Source organism: Rhineura floridana, chromosome 2, assembly GCF_030035675.1.
Source record: "Rhineura floridana isolate rRhiFlo1 chromosome 2, rRhiFlo1.hap2, whole genome shotgun sequence".
In the NCBI taxonomy this organism is placed as follows: Eukaryota; Metazoa; Chordata; class Lepidosauria; order Squamata; family Rhineuridae; genus Rhineura; species Rhineura floridana.
This window is the reverse complement of record NC_084481.1, coordinates 119,013,411-119,027,788: the sequence shown is the minus strand read 5'-3', so window position 1 is coordinate 119,027,788 and position 14,378 is coordinate 119,013,411.

The window sequence follows — 14,378 nt, the reverse complement described above, 5'->3', positions numbered from 1 at the left end:
CAGCAGCAGAGATACTATTCTGAAACACGAAGGGATTACGTAGTTTTTGAAATCTTGAGAATTCCTATCAAAAAGTCAATAATTTCAAGACTAAGCTGTTTCCATTGTAAAATAAAACTTAAAACACAAGGCTGCCCCATCCTCAAAGTAAGATACAATGCAAGTAAATTTTTGCATTTTTATAATAATAACGTTTCTGGTTGTCAAACTTGAATCATTTTCCTGTTCTTGCAATTTTCTATATGTGTGGACAAATAAAGCATTGAGGCCATAGGCATGTATGCCACAAAAAACCTAGGACCATAGGAAGCTGCCTTATAGTGAGTCACATCTTTGGTCCACATAGTTCAGTACTTTCTCTACTCTTGAGTGGCAACAGCTCTCCAGGATTACAGGCAGGAGTGTCTCCAACCCTACTTGGAGATGCCAGGGATTGAATTTGGGATCTCCTGCATGCAAAGCAGGTGCTCTACCACTGAGCTATATTCCTTCCCCCAAAGCATTGGTAGTACACATTAATATGGGTGCTGCATTGTTGTTGTTGTTATGTGCCTTCAAGTCGATTACGACTTATGGCAACCCTATGAATCAGTGACCTCCAAGAGCATCTGTCATGTACCACCCTGTTCAGATCTTGTAAGTTCAGGTCTGTGGCTTCCTTTATGGAATCAATCCATCTCTTGTTTGGCCTTCCTCTTTTTCTACTCCCTTCTGTTTTTCCCAGCATTATTGTCTTTTCTAGTGAATCATGTCTTCTCATGATGTGTCCAAAGTATGATAACCTCAGTTTCATCATTTTAGCTTCTAGTGACAATTCTGGTTTAATTTCTTCTAACACCCAATTATTTGTCTTTTTCACAGTCCATGGTATGCGCAAAGCTCTCCTCCAGCACCACATTTCAAATGAGTTGATTTTTCTCTTATCCGCCTTTTTCACTGTCCAACTTTCACATCCATACATAGAGATCGGGAATACCATGGTCTGAATGATCCTGACTTTGGTGTTCAGTGACACATCTTTGCATTTGAGGACCTTTTCTGGTTCTCTCACAGCTGCCCTCCCCAGTCCTAACCTTCTTCTGATTTCTTGACTATTGTCTCCATTTTGGTTAACGACTGTGCCGAGGTATTGATAATCCTTGACAAGTTCAATGTCCTCATTGTCAACTGTAAAGTTACATAAATCTTCTGTTGTCATTACTTTAGTCTTTTTGACGTTCAGCTGTAGTCCTGCTTTTGTGCTTTCCTCTTTAACTTTCATCAGCATTTGTTTCAAATCATTACTGGTTTCTCCTAAGAGTATGGTATCGTCTGCATATCTTAAATTATTGATGTTTCTCCCTCCAATTTTCACACCTCCTTCATCTTGGTCCAATCCCGCTTTCCGTATGATATGTTCTGCGTACAAATTAAACAAATAAGGTGATAAAATACACCCCTGTCTCACATCTTTTCCGATGGGGAACCAATCGGTTTCTCCATATTCTATCCTTACAGTAGCCTCTTGTCCAGCGTATAGGTTGCGCATCAGGACAATCAGATGCTGTGGCACCCCCATTTCTTTTAAAGCATTCCATAGTTTTTCATGATCTACATAGTCAAAGGCTTTGCTGTAGTCTATAAAGCACAGGGTGATTTTCTTCTGAAATTCCTTGCTCAGTTCCATTATCCAACGTATGTTTGCGATATGATCTCTGGTGCCTCTTCCCTTTCTAAATCCAGCTTGGATGTCTGGCATTTCTCGCTCCGTATATGGTAAGAGCCTTTGCTGTAGAATCTTGAGCATTACTTTATTTGCATGGGATATTAAGGCAATAGTTTGGTAATTACTGCATTCTCTGGGATCCCCTTTCTTTGATATTGCGAAGAGCTCCAAAAAGACCTCTCCAAACTGAGTGAATGGGCAGAAAAATGGCAAATGCAATTCAATATAAACAAGTGTAAAATTATGCATATTGGAGCAAAAAATCTGAATTTCACATATACGCTCATGGGGTCTGAACTGGCGGTGACTGACCAGGAGAGAGACCTCGGGGTTGTAGTGGACAGCACGATGAAAATGTCGACCCAGTGTGCGGCAGCTGTGAAAAAGGCAAATTCCATGCTAGCGATAATTAGGAAAGGTATTGAAAATAAAACAGCCGATATCATAATGCCGTTGTATAAATCTATGGTGCGGCCGCATTTGGAATACTGTGTACAGTTCTGGTCGCCTCATCTCAAAAAGGATATTATAGAGTTGGAAAAGGTTCAGAAGAGGGCAACCAGAATGATCAAGGGGATGGAGCGACTCCCTTACGAGGAAAGGTTGCAGCATTTGGGGCTTTTTAGTTTAGAGAAAAGGCGGGTCAGAGGAGACATGATAGAAGTGTATAAAATTATGCATGGCATTGAGAAAGTGGATAGAGAAAAGTTCTTCTCCCTCTCTCATAATACTAGAACTCATGGACATTCAAAGAAGCTGAATGTTGGAAGATTCAGGACAGACAAAAGGAAGTACTTCTTTACTCAGCGCATAAACTATGGAATTTGCTCCCACAAGATGCAGTAATGGCCACCAGCTTGGATGGCTTTAAAAGAAGATTAGACAAATTCATGGAGGACAGGGCTATCAATGGCTACTAGCCATGATGGCTGTGCTGTGCCACCCTAGTCAGAGGCAGCATGCTTCTGAAAACCAGTTGCCGGAAGCCTCAGGAGGGGAGAGTGTTCTTGCACTTGGGTCCTGCTTGCGGGCTTTCCCCAGGCACCTGGTTGGCCACTGTGAGAACAGGATGCTGGACTAGATGGGCCACTGGCCTGATCCAGCAGGCTCTTCTTATGTTCTTATGACTTAAAGCATAGTGGGAACAGCTACATGGCCTAATTTAAAATGGGGTGCTGCATGGAGGACATTTTAAAAGAGGCCATGTAGCTGTTCCCACTATGTGTTAAGTCATTTGCAAGTAGTGACTCACCACTTGGATCATGGTTGCTACTTCCCTGTAGTAGAATAACAGCTGAAATGGGAATCTAAGCTGGTTCACAGATAAACGGACCTAACTTCTCATTGCCTTGCGGTGGTTTATTGTATCCTTGATCATCAGCCACAGACTGGTGAACAGACTCTCCTGAAAAGCAGTGACTTGGATCCTGAGATAAGGGAAGGTTACCCCACCTGATTTGTGGAATTCCCTGATCCCCCATCAGTTCTATCCAGCCTCATCTTTAAGGTTGAGACAGAGACAGAGAGGCCATAATCTTTCTCGGTAAGAGGTTCTGTTATAGAATTGCTCTTGCTGTTGAACTTTTTTTTAATCCTATTAGATCTAATTCTACCTTCAAGGGCAGCAGAGAGCAAGTCTTTGACCTATGAGCCTGACCTTCATGTATTTGAAGAGTGCTATCACATCCCCAGAACCACCTCTAGCCTTTAGTCTAAACATACCAAATTCCTTTGACCTGTCCTCATAGGGATTGCTTTCCACACCTCCAATTACCTTTGTTGTCCTCTGAACTTAGCCCAGCTTGCCTACATCCTCCTTAAAGTGCAGCACCCAGAACTGCACACAGTACTCCAGACGAGGTCTGACTAGTGCTGAATAAATTGGAGCTATTACTTCCTATGCTTCCCAAGCTTCTATTATTGCAGCCTAAAAATCATATTAGCTTTTTTGTATAGACACATGACACTTCTGACTTGTGTTTGGCTTGTTATAGTCACTTTCACACGTATTACTGCCACACCACATAACTCTGTCCATCCTATACTTATGCATTTTATGTTATTTTAGGCCTAAAAGTGGAACTTATCATTTGCTCTAATCAATTGCTTTCTATTAGTATTCGCCCAGTTTTCCATGCTACCTGAGTAATTTTTAATGTTATTCCTATCCTCTAAGGTGTTTGCTATTCCTTCTAGTTCTGTGTCAATAACAAAACTGATAATTCCTCCAGCTAACGCAGGGATGAGGAACCTTTTTGGTTCCACAGACCAGATCCTTATGAGAATCAGCCTCACAGGCCATATTTGACAGGGGGGCAGGGCTGCCCGTCTGTCAAAATCCCTTGTGCAGCGTTGCAAATCTCCCTACACTCTCCCTTCAAACCTCCAATGTTGGAGGTTTAAAAGGGGAAGGTGAGGAGACTTGCAAAGGCTTTAAGACAGCCCCTGCACTCCTGTTTGAGCCTCCAGATGCTCAAATTGGAGTGGGGTGGGGGAAGGGGCTTTCTGAAAGTGCTCTTTTGAAGCAGCTTAGCCCCCTTCTTTAAACATTGGAGTGAGTGGGCAGCAGTAGGGGAGTTTGCTAACCAAAATATCTTGGGAACCTTTGTCAAATGCTTTGCTGAATACAAGATAAATTCCATCCACAGCAATATTTACTAGAAGGAAACAGACACACACACCACACACATGACCACCTCACAATTTACCATAGGTGAATTCAAAACCGTACACTGAACAAAATTCTAAAGAAATGCTAAAGAAATCTGCAAGTACCCCTAGAACGAGGCAGAAAAACTGAAGCCTCTTTCACAGAGAAAGAAAATTGTTAAGAAACTGGAGGACAGATTTTAGCATAGCACTAGTTAGTTCAGTGCAGCCATACCAAAGTGTTACATACATCCGCAAGTGAAAAATAAATTTTACCTATCCAATGGGTAAAGATAGAAAACCTTCTTTCCCTTTTCCCCTGTAAGGGAAAAGCATACTAATTTTCCATTCAAAGTATGAGAAACTATTTCATAAGACTTCCAGCAGTGTGGTTCGAAGTAGATTTTATCTAGAAGATTAACCATAAGTCATGCTGATGCTATCAGAAATATTTACCATTATCTTAATTAAAAGTTCTTGGTGGGAAGAACTTTTTTGCTGCAACAGACTAACACTGCAATCCCTTTGGAAACTTCTGAACAGTAATTGCCAAAATCTTTTTGATGTATTTTCTTTTGCTCATACTTTCATTATCTTTCAATTACCTTTTTATTTCCTTATTATTGGGACCTATACTTTTTCACTTGTTCATCAGTGATATGAAGTTAGGGATGAGCAATGAGGTGGCCAAGTTAGCTGATCATAATTGTTCAGGGTGGTTAAAAAGGGGGGGGGATTATGAGGCGCTCCAAAGGGATCTCTCTCTGGGCTCATTGTTGACAGCTTGATGAAAATCTCAAGCCAGCATGCAACAGTTTTGAAAAAAGCAAAGTCCATGTTGTGAATCATTAACAAAGAGATGACCTCACCTCAGTTATTCATGCTCTGGTAACTTCTAGACTGGATTACTGTAACGCGCTCTACGTAGGGCTGCCCTTGAAGACAGTTCGGAAACTCCAGCTAGTGCAAAACGCGGCAGCCAGATTGTTGACGGGAACTAGCCGATCAGCGCATATAACACCTGTTCTGGCCCGTTTGCACTGGCTACCTATTTGCTTCCGAGCCAGATTCAAGGTGCTGGTTTTGACCTATAAAGCCTTACACGGTGTGGGACCGCAATATCTTGTGGAACGCCTCTTCCGCTATGAACCTACCCGGTCACTTCGCTCAGCATCTAAGGCCCTCCTCCGGGTACCAACTCATCGGGAAGCCCGGAGGATAGTTACTAGATCCAGGGCCTTTTCTGTAGTGGCCCCCGAACTGTGGAACAGCCTCCCCGAAGATGTACGCCTGGCGCCTACGCTGTTGTCTTTCCAGCGTCAGGTTAAGACCTGGCTATGCTCCCATGCATTTTAACTGTTAAATGTGTAAATGTTTATAATGTTATTGTGTGTAGTCTGATTTTATTGTCATATTCTGTATTTTAACTTTTTGTACACCGCCCAGAGAGCTATTCGCTATGGGCGGTCTATAAATGAAAGAAATAAACAAATAAATAAATAAAATCATAATGCCTTTATACAAATGTATGGTGTGACCACACTTGGAAATACTGTGTTGGTTGTCTCTTCTCAAAAAAAATATTGGAGAGTGGGAAAAGATTCAGAAAAAGGCAACCAAAATTATAAAGAGATTGAAGAAACTCCTAAGTCAGGAGAGCCTACAACATTTGGGCCTTTTTAATTTAGAAAAAAGGTTACTCAACAGGAATATAATAGATGTGTATAATATTATGGATGGTGTGGGGAAAACTGAGTTTTTCTTCCTCTCTCATAATACTGGACCTGGGGTTATCCAATGAAGCTGAATGTGGAAAGATTTAGGACAGATAAAAGGCAGTACTTCTTCATATAGTACATACTTTAAAAGTGGAATTCACTCCTACGAGTTGTAGTGGTGGCTGCCAAGGATAGCTTCAAAAGAAGATAAGACAAATTTGTGGAGGATAAGGCTGTCAGCAGATACTACTCATGACGGCTGTGTACTACCTCCAGTACTGGAGTCAGTATGCCTCTCAATACCTATTGCTGGGAAGCACAAGTGGGAAGAGTGCTTTGGTACTAAGATCCTATTGTGGGTTTCCCATAGGCATTTGGTTTAATCTATCAGGACGCTTCCTATCTTATTACCTTTCTTCTTTGACAAGTTTTTGAAATGGACTTTGTATGCAGAGTTAGGGCCTTAAGCCCTGCTTTATAGATGTTCAGGGGTCAGCTTCTTCACAAGATCATTAACTCTTTACATGTAATTCTCAGTCTGTTTTTCAAATAAGCATTGAGGTAAGCAACTCCCAGGAGAGTGCATGTATTGTGCACATGATTACAGGAGAAGTGGAATATACTGTCACTCACCTTTGTATTAGCATACAACCATCACAGTTTGGAATTGTTATTATTTAGTAGTATTTTGGACTTGCATTTTTACTTCAAGGATCACTATAGGTTCTTTTGCGAAAGCTTGTATAGCTTTAACTTGAGCAAAAGAAAAGCCTATGGACTAAAGAACAACTGAGGGGTTGCAGAAACAAAGGGAGATGGAGAATGACTGTAAAAATACAGATGAAGTTGCACCTTTCTTTTGCTTAATCTGCATCATATACTCTCATTTTATATCAATTCTAGGATGATATATTGCACTGTGGCCAAATCCCTGCACTGCTGCAGTTATATTTACAAAGGGTGTTCTGAACTGATGCTTGTTTTTCTATTTTTCCTGCCTATTCTAAATCAGTTTAAACTTCCTACAAAGTTTAATGAGAATGCTTTTTTGGGGGGGGTCTACTTTTTAACAGAAATTGATGTAGTGTCTGCTTTGCAAAGCTGGTCTGTCTGAAGAACATCACTAAAATAGAAATATGTCTTTAAGTTCCAGTATAATTTAAATTGAGCTGTATTGGTGTTAAGGAAAATCATGAAGAAAACACTCAGCTATGAAGTCTAGTCCAATATCTCTGGAAGCAGCCAAAATGGGTGCAAAATGTATATTTCCCACATGTGGGAAAGCATGATGTTTGGTTATCTCTCACTGCCCCTACAACTCTAAGGCCTGCCTGGCCTGGGATGCTGGCAGCCCTTTCTTCCCTCCATGGACTGCCTTCAAGTCGATCCCAACTTACGGTGACCCTATGAATAGGGTTTTCATGGTAAGCGGTATTCATAGGTGGCTTACCATTGTCTTCCTCTGAGGCTGAGAGGCAGTGACTGGCCCAAGGTCACCCAGTGAGCTTCATGGCTGTGTGGGGATTCGAACCCTGGTCTCCCAGGTTGTAGTCCAACACCTTAACCACTACACCAAACTGGCTCTCCAACTCTAAGGCAGCCTTCCCCAATTTGGGACTGTCCACATGTTGGACTTCACATCCCATCAGCCCCAGCCAGTATGGCCAATGGTCAGGGATGATGGGAGTTGTAGTCCAACAACATCTGAGGGCACAAGTCTGCTGTAGGGAGGAAGCAAGGCATTCACAGACTCATCCTTGGTGAGTGTGAGTTGTTTGATAAGGGTGAGCCTGGTAACAGCTCCTTCCAAGCAAAGGGAGGGTGAGCAAGCAATTCATACCCAACAGGCCAGAGCTTGGAAAAGTTACTTTTTTGAACTACAACTCCCATTAGCCCAATCCAGTGGCCATGCTGGCTGGGGCTGATGGGAGTTGTAGTTCAAAAAAGTAACTTTTCCAGGTTCTGCGAGAGACTTCTCTACCTGCAGGGACACTTTCTAGATATGCTTTCAGCATTCAAAACAAGCAGAATCAAGTTAAGTTGCTTGCTGCTTGGGCATTGTAATGTGTAGCTTCACTCAAAATCTGTTTTTTTCTGTTCCTCTCAGTCAGCCTTGACTTTTTCCACAAATAGCACGTTATGCATGAAACAATGAACCAGGTAAAGTATGCTCTATGTGATCTCTCCCAGACTTTATAGAGTGTCACAGAAAGTATGTATGTCTTGTATGAAGGATATCCAGACATAACAGGCTTTGGATGATAGAGCCACTGTGGAAACAATCCACTCAGCAAATTTTGTTCATATGGTACAAGCTATTCCCCAGGATCAAACTCACTGTCATGCTCCAGGGAGCGCCTTCAGGGATTAGGGCCTCAGTCCAAGGAGGCAAAAGCCATTTGCCAAGGCATTGACCCAAGAGAGCAGGGTGCAAGGTGCAGTTTACTGTAGTCTCAACAAGTTAAGGTCAAGCACAGAGAATCAGTCTAGGTCCAAAACATGGTCCAGAAGCAAGGTCAAGAAACAGTCAAAGATCAAAATCACAAGAGATAAACAAGTAGAAAGAACTAGAATCAGGAACAAGCAGCCAAAGACCCACATTGTTTCTAGCAATTAGACGGCTCAAGAGGGAGACCTTATGTAGGGAGGCTTCACAGATTACACTGTAGCACCAGCTGCTGGTATTAGTAAAGAAGTTCCAGGGAATTATGAGTAGTCCCCTTACTTATAAGCCGCACAATCGTTCTTCAGCCTGAGCCCAGGTCTTTTTGTGCCAGCATTCCCAACAACTGGCCCCACCTCCTCCTCTGACATCTGCAAGGATTCTCTCACCAGAAGGCCCTTCCAGGGCATCCTCAGCATTGTTTCCAGGTGAACTCCTTGGCACCAGGTAAGGGCTAGGCATGACACGCAGGGAAAATCAGTTGCGTCTGTTTGAGGCAGAAGCCATCTTTCAGTGCACCAGTTGGCTAGAGTTTTGTGGTGTCATGAGGCCTCCTCTGACGAGAGCAATTTTTCAAATCCTTAAAAAAGTGTGAGTTTTAAAATAGACAAACAAAGGGCCAACTGTATGTTAAACTACATAAACTGGCAAGGAGTGCTTAATTTTTAAGCAGAACAGTCATATAATTATACTAGGGGGAAGGTTCCCCACTGCTACACCAGGAGAATGGTCACTGTTTCCTGTGTGCTCAGGTCAGGAGGGGAGGGAAAACACACTACCAGAAAATACAAAAACAGCATGAAAATGAGGAAACAGCTGAAAACACAGCCCATGGCAACCAATCAGGGTCTATGCCGGCAACACTGTCCACGTGCCTCCTGAGGAAAAGTCAAAGTAAGTGAGGAACAAATATGTGGGGAATGAAATAGCCAGTGGAAGAATTAGGGGTTTTATGAAACAGTGGCAGCTAGGCCACATTTTACTAGATGCTGAAGTAGTGGTTAGAATGTTGCAGTTGGACCTGGGAGGCCAGGGTTCAAATCCCCACTCAGCCATGAAATTCAGTGGGTGCTTTGGCCTGTCTCTGTCTCTCAACCTATCCTATCTCAATGGGTTGTTGTGAGGACAAAATGGGGAGAGGGAGAACTGTATATGTCACCTTGAGTTCCCTGAAGGAAAATGAGATACAAATATAAAAATAAATAAAGAGAGAAATCAATACAAAAAAAATAATCTGACCATAACATTTCTCTTGTCTGATTTCAGGATGCGGCAGACAGAACACAAATTTAGTTTCTTATGTTGTATTAGATAGACAAAGTGTGGCTAAATGGATGTTGAGAGAGAAAAGGGAAGAAGGTTCAACAAATGTTACTCATTGGAATTTCTCAGCTTAAATTTCTTAAGTACAAAAAACCTACCCTTTTTCATGTGAAACAAAAAAGGAGGGGAAATGATGCTTTGAGCTGACACAATTCAGCCAGCCACATTGCTTAATTTACTATTTCATAATAAATTGTTGTTATATTTATCACTGCTTTTTCCAGCCTGAAGAAGATTCTGGGAAAGCTTGTTCATTACTTTGTGGCATTTTGAATAGCCCTAATAAAAGCTACTACAATCCTGTTACTTTTGGATTTATTCTTATAGACAAACATGCCTACCTGCAGTTTATGTTCATTTATGGATAGTTGCTGTGCTTATAGTTATTATGCCGAGGGACAAAATAATAAATTGGTTAACAGATTCAATATCATAGCCAACATTTTTTTTTTCAGAAAAACATTTTTATATTCTTCAGATCCCCAGTTCCCTAACAATAGACACAAATCCATCTGGAATGCTCATATAAGGGATGAAGTTGGGAAATAAAGATGGATGCAGAAAATGAGAGGGAGAGCTGCAAGTCAGTCCAACAGGACAGCAGAAGGCATCCATAGTGAATGGGTAGGAAGAGACAGCGCAAGCCACCTTATATAACTGTGGTGGTCACACTAGTGAAGAGAGTGCTCCGCTCGTTACCCACTTGAGTGTCTCTAGGTACCAAAGGGCTTTTGGGTTACAGCAGGGTTACAGTCTCTGAAGCATGCTTTGGCATACAGGCCATAAGTAATCATTTAAACCAGGACTGGCTAACATGAGGTCCTCCGGATTATTGGACAGTCAGCAGAGTTAACACAGCAGTTGCAACAAATCAGTCTGTCAAGACCACTGGTAAAGGTGAGGAAGAAGAAGGCTTATTCACCAAGGACATACGTAGCCATCTTTCTGAGTAAGAGTTCAGAGAAACACGTCCTCACAACACAAGAGGGAGAACAAAGAAAGAATGTGTGATCTGAGAAGAGGCAGGAAGTATATGCCCAAACAAACAAGTTACAAGATGGTCAGTGAGAGAAACACAAAACATGACTCTTTCTGTCTAGCACCTCCCACTGATTCAGGCAACTAACTACAAGCATTGTTGCTTCATTCTAACACCCTTCTTAACCATGCTTGGTCAAGTCCACAAGGTGCATCTTGTCTTGCAGAAGCTGAAACTGGTCTCTAAGAAGTGTCTTAGCAAGAATATCTACTATCATGTCTTTCTTTGGACAATACTGCATCTCAACGAGTCCTTCCTTGTACAAGTCTTTTATTATGTGATATTCCACATCAGTTTACTGAGTGCATGCACTGTTTTTCTCCGTTTGAGAAATCTTTAGGCATCTTTGGTTGTCTTCCAGGATCTGCATTGGCTTAGGCTCATCTATTCCAAAGTCCTTTAGTAAGTCAGATAGCTGTTTTAGTTCTTGGCATGCTAGGGCAGCTGAAATGTACTCTGCTTCAGTCAATGAGGCTGCTACAGTTGGATGCTTCCTGCTAATCCAGCCAATTGCTATGTCTCTATAGAAGAACAAATAACCACTAGTAGATTTGCAACTCACAGGGTCCCTAGCCCAGTCTGCATCAGTGTAAGCTACTAGTGTGGGACTCTTGGTGGCCTGCAACCTTAGTTTCAGATGTGCGGTCCCCTTTACATATCTGGCCACTCTTCACAGCACCCCAGTATCTGTTTGTAGGTGAATTGGTACTCCTACACAGAATCCCTACAGCTGTGGCTATGTCTGGTCTGGCTGTGGTAGCTAGGTACAGCAGCTTTCATATGGCTGTCCTGTATTCTTCATTCTGTGGAAGGGGTTCACTGTCTCCTTCCCCTCAATTTGTGTCCATGAGCATTGCTGTTGTATAAGCTTCTGTAAGCCCTAGGTACTCAAGAGGTTCTTGGCTCTTTTATTTTTGGTTGAGGAGATAGTTCCTATCTTCCTCTCGTTCTGTCTGGATCCCAAAATAGTAGGCAACTTCTCCCAGGCATTTTATCTCTGTCTCTTGGCTTTAGTGGTGTACAATGTCCTCACAATCAGTTCTGTTCTCGCAGCCAAAGAGTAAATCATCAACATAAATCACTAGATAAATCCAATTGCCATTTCTGTATTGTGTGTAGAGATAGGGATCAAGCTCACTCTAGCTGGAACCTTCTCTAATAAGTAACTGGCTCAGTCTTACATTCCATGCTCTGGCAGCTTGCTTCAGACCATACAAGCTTTTCTGAAGTTTAGAGACAAGTTCCTCATTCCCTGTTCCTCTAAATCCAGGAGGCAGTTCCATGTAGATCTCCTCCTCAATTTCTCCATGTAAGAATTCAGTCTTTACATCCAGATGTTCAACATGCATTTTGTGTGATGCTGCAATACTTAAGAATGTCTTTATTGTGGTGTATTTCACTACTGGAGCGAATGTCTCATTGTAATCTTCTCCATGTCTTTGTGAAAAGCCTTTGGCTACGAGCCTTGCTTTATATAATTGTATCTGCCCTTCTATAACTGGCTTGGCTTTGAAGACCCATTTGCAACTAATGGCCTTCTTGCTGGCAGACAGTTCTGTGAGAGTCCAGATTTGGTTCTGGTGTAGTGTATCTATTTACTCTTGTACAGCCTTCTTCCACCCGCATGCTTCAGCTGTAGCATTCTCTCAATTTCTTCCCAAGTTGACAGCTCATGCACTGTTGCTGCTCTTGCAAGGTAGGACAGTCGTATAGGTGGGACTCCTCTGTTGATTCAAAATGAGCGTCTGGATTCTTGTTCAGTGGCCCTGTCTGCTTGTGTAGTGACCTGTGGCTGGACTTCCCTCTGCTTGCTGTGTACCCCCTTCTGCCCATGTATAGCTCATTCATTCCAACACGGATATCATTGGACTCCAAATTTCCATCAGCCCCAGCCAGCATGACCAATGGTAAGGGATGCTGGGAGATGCAGTCCAACAACATCTGGAGAGTCAAAAGTTGTCCACCCTTGATTTAAAAAACAAGCTAATGTTCTTAGGGCTGGCTCAAGACTGTTGTGCCCTAGGCTGAGAAGGAGCTAGATCGGGATGTGGAGTCAGATGAGGTTCCTTGGGAAGCAAGAGGAAGGGAGAGTAGTGGAGGGGGGTTCTGGCAGACCCCAAACTCCCATGCCCAGCTCCTCCACGGATGCAGTTCCTGCCCCTCCTTCGAGTCCAATGCCAACATGGTGCCCTCCAGATGTTGTTGGGCTCCAACTCCCAATCCTTTCCCATTGGTCATATTCCTTGCTCTGCCCATTTTTGCCTCTGGCCCCACCTACCACTGGCATGTGGTCCCCAGAAGGTTGCCTTGAAAGGAATGTGGCCCTTGAAAAAAAGATTCACTGTCCTATTCTGTGCCATCATTGTCCCTTTCCTCAGGGCCTTCTACATTGGTGTGAGTTAGTAGCAGATCTCAAGTATAGTATTAGACCCTGACAACATTGTCCTATGTAATTATATTCAGAAATTAGTCCCATTGAGTTCAAAGTGTGTATAGGATTGCACCTATAAATATTGAATTGACAGATTGGATGAAATTTAAAGAAGAGAGGAATAAGTATGGTAAACATTTTTTTAATTTTTTAAAAATAGAGTTGTGTTAGAAACAGTGAATTGGTTGATATGAATTGGATTGAGCTGGTGAATTATTTAACAATTAAAATTGTATATAGATTAGTGCAAATGTGAAAATGACATAGATAAGTGTCCCGTCCAGAGCCGAAAGAATGAGGCTGGAGTGTGTGTGCAAGTAAATCTCGTTTTATTAGAGTAATGGATACATCAAAGGCATTGCGCTTCATAGGAAACCCTACGCTAACTCACTAGAGTCCCTAACTATACTCTAGACATGCTCTGCAGCGTGTGAAGGAAGTTGACTCAACGACCCCCCACTGGGAGCGACAGGCTTATATAGGACATGTTTTCGAACGTAATCTCTGACTCCTTTGTAATTCCTGTCTTTGCCCTGTCCGTTTCTCCCGGCGACAGGAACGAGGAGACAGGGGACGCGCATCCAACAGCTCATCTGAAGACACCTGCTCCCGAGCAACGGCTCGAGGTCAGGGGGCGGTGCCACACTGGAATCCTCCTGGGAACTGCTTGGTAAAGGAGGAGCTGGCACTGACTCTGAAGCTTCCCCCCACAAGTCCTCTGCATCAACTGGGGGCGGTGCGCTCGGCTCCTCGGAAAGGGCGTTACTCGTGGGAACTGGCTGGAGAGCAGGCTGCCCCCCTCCCGCACGATCCTGCTCAGACACAACAATCCCCAACTCTGCTTCTTCTGGCTGCGGAGGTGCCTCCCCCTACGCTAACTCATGCCTCCCCCCTTCCTGTCCCTTCTGAGTTGGCTGCAGCGCAACAATAAGATATAATAGTATAACATTTAATATATGATGTAAACAGAGAACATAGATGCATTGTTTCTTTTTGAATTTAGTAACAGGAATGTTTTTATTTGTTTACATATTTTATATATCTTTTATTTTCTGGAGAATCGTTTTGTA